The sequence below is a fragment of the Staurois parvus genome, unplaced genomic scaffold, assembly GCF_062004578.1.
Source record: "Staurois parvus isolate SC_StPar_1 unplaced genomic scaffold, SC_StPar_1.0 ptg000842l, whole genome shotgun sequence".
NCBI lineage: Eukaryota > Metazoa > Chordata > Amphibia > Anura > Ranidae > Staurois > Staurois parvus.
Genome location: NW_028318638.1, coordinates 2,036,665 through 2,040,000, shown reverse-complemented (window position 1 = coordinate 2,040,000; position 3,336 = coordinate 2,036,665).

The window sequence follows — 3,336 nt, the reverse complement described above, 5'->3', positions numbered from 1 at the left end:
GATTGCATAGGTGTGAATACCTATGTGATCCGATTCTAGTGCGGATCTAAAAAAGGGTCCTGCACCTTTTTGGTGCGGTGCGATTAGCGCCATACATCATGTACGGCTTTGATCGCACCGCACACAAATCGCATGTGATTTGTACAGGACTACGGTGCGGTTCCTGTGCAAATCACATGCAATATACCGCACATATGTGAATCCGGGCTGAGGTTGCCTACCCCTGATGTAAAGGGTACATTATTTCACATTTGGTGGACTTGACCTAAAGCGATCTTTTCGTCGCAAGTGTACGCTATGATTCGATTGGTCCCCAATGTCTCCCTGGCCCATAGCCCATGGGAAGCCACACTGCATAAACCCATTTTATCTCTTTCTGGGGTCCAGAGAAAATGGGGGGGTTTTGTTTTCCTGGTGGCCCACCAAATGTTAGCTAGATCCTGGCACCAACAACTTCTCCCCTTTGGGGAAGGTAAACATTGATTAGTGAGGACTATGGTACTTGAGAAGCTTACCTACCTACAGGGGCGGACTGACCATTTGGAAACTCGGGCACTGCCCGAGGGCCCAGGGTCAGTAGGGGGCCCCATGAGATGCCCCTGGTACCATTTTCATAGGCTTTTTAGAGTTTGGGCAAGGACACAGGGGCCCCATGATCCCCTATTGCCCGGGGGCCCTATGAGTTGTCAGTCCGCCCCTGCCTACCTGTTATCTGGGAAAAACCTTAATAAACTTTCTGTAAAAGAAAATCAAACAACCGTTCTGAAAATGAACATTTTTCAAAGGAAATTCTTGAGATATGAGGCCAGCTTTAGGTTTGTAGCAAATCCTTCACTCCTGGGCGCTCTGATAACCCACATGGAAGAAAAATATATTTTAAATATATTTTTAAAATATTCTTCCCAAATATATTGACGTATATTTGAAATGTTACAATTTTGTCCGCATTCAATATATTTAGAAATATATATATATATATATATATATATATACTGTATGTTGAAATGCGTTTTTTATATATTACAAAATATATTAAATATATTTTTAAAAATACATTTTCAAATATACTGTATGTCTTTAAAAATACATTGAATCTACATTTTTGAAATGCATTTACAAATATATGTAAAAATATATGTTAAAATTACTTTTTTATATGTTAAAAAAAGTCTGAAGAACATATTTTAAAAAAATATATTTTTAAAAATATTTTTCATATATTTTGCAATATCTAAAAAACGCATTTCAACATACAGTGTGTGTGTGTATATGTATATATATATATATATATATATGTGTATGTATATGTGTATATATATATATATATATATATATATGTATGTATGTGTGTGTGTATATATATATATATATATATATATATATATGTATGTATGTGTGTGTGTATATATATATATATATGTGTGTGTGTATATATATATATATATATATATATATATATATTTATATATATATATGTAAAAATATATTGAATATGGACAAATTTGTAGTATTTCAAATATATGTCAATATATTTGGAAACAATATTTTTAAAATATATTTAAAATATATTTTTCTTCGATGTGGGAAGGCTGTGCTAGTTGTCCCTGTTGGTGTGAGAACCTTACTTTCTGTTGTGTCTTCGGGGAAGGAAGTAATGGGAAATCTCCCGTATGGAGACCCAGACAGCAATAAAAATCCCAAAGAAGTTTTTACATACAGCAGATACTGGCAGAGCCCTGACGGGAGATGATTTATGATTTGTGGTTTTAAGAATGTATCTAAAGATATGTAAAAAGCTCAGTTTTTTACTTGTATGTGTTTTTTTGGGGTTTTTTTTAATATTGGGGCAGTAAATATTTATTAAATACCAAATGACTATTAAATACCCACGCTATCCAAATAAAAAAAAAATGGGTGGGGTTTCACTTTAAAATTTGTGCTTCAACTTACCTTTTTTTTTTTTTTCTTCATAGGTTAGAACATTTTGGAAAAGTGCTTCTGAGACAGAAAGGCAGAAAAATATTCTGCTGGAAATAGAGGTGGACATGTTGAGGGATATGGAGAGGATGAGGGAGGACACCATGATAAGGGTGCAGACCAATATGAGGAAGGTGGTCAGGTTGAGGCAGGAGGCCATAATGAGACAGGAGGCCAGGGAGAGGGAAGAGGCCAGGGAGAGGAGAGAGGCCAGGGAGATGGAGGAGGCCAGGAGAAGGAAGGAGGCCATGGAGATGGAGGAGGCCAGGAGAAAGGAGGAGGCCACGAAGAGGGAGGAGGCGAGGATAAGGGCGGTGGCCAGAGAGAAGGAGGCAGACAGAATAAGGGAGGAGGCCAGGTTGAGGGAGGAGGCCAGGAAAAGGAAAAAGGCCAGGAAAATAGAGGAGGCCAGGGCGAGGAAGGAGGCCAGGATAAGAGAGGAGGACAGAGTGAGGGAGTTGGCCAGGATGAGGGAGGAGGCCAAAAAGAAGGATGTGGCCAGGATGACGGAGGAGGCCAGGATGGCAGAGGAGGCCAGAATGAAAAAGGAGGCCAAGTTGAGAGAGAAGAACAAAGAAATAGAGGAGATGATGAAACAGGAACAACGGTTGAGAGAGGAGATGAAGAGAGATGGAGACCAGATAGTGATGGAGTATGGAAGAATTAACAGTATACTACAGGCAATGATAGCAACCAAGGAGAGAAATGCGACAGAAATGGGAGAAATAATGAAGAAGGCAGAGGAAAGGAAAGAAAAGGGGGCAACGGAAGAGGCCATGAAGAGGGAGATGGACAAGATGAGGGAGGAGGCCAGACTGAGGAAGTTGGCCAGGGTAAGGGAGAAGGCCAGGATAAGGGAGGAGGCCAGGATAAGGGAGGAGGCCAGGATAAGAGAGGAGGACAAGATATGGGAGGAGATCAGGATGAGGGAGCAGGCCAGAATGAGGGAAGCTGCAAGAATAAGGGAGGAGGCCAAGACAAGGGAGGAGGCCAGGACAAGGAAGGAAGCCAGGGCGAGGGCAGAGGCCTGGATTAATGAGGATACCAGAATGAGACAGGAGGCCAGACTGAGGGAAGAGGCCAGACTGAGGGAAGAGGCCAGACTGAGGGAAGAGGCCAGACTGAGGGAGGAGGCCAGACTGAGGGAGGAGGCCAGAATGAGACAGGAGGCCAGAATGAGACAGGAGGAAAGAATGAGACAGCGGGCCAGCAGAAGACCAGAGAGTGGGAGAATCGAGATGATGACAGAGGAACATAGAGTGAGAGAAGTGCTGAGGAGAAATGGAGATATCTTAGTGATGGGGTCCAGAACAACTAACATATACTACAGGCGTTGAATGCAGACAGGGAGAGGAATGC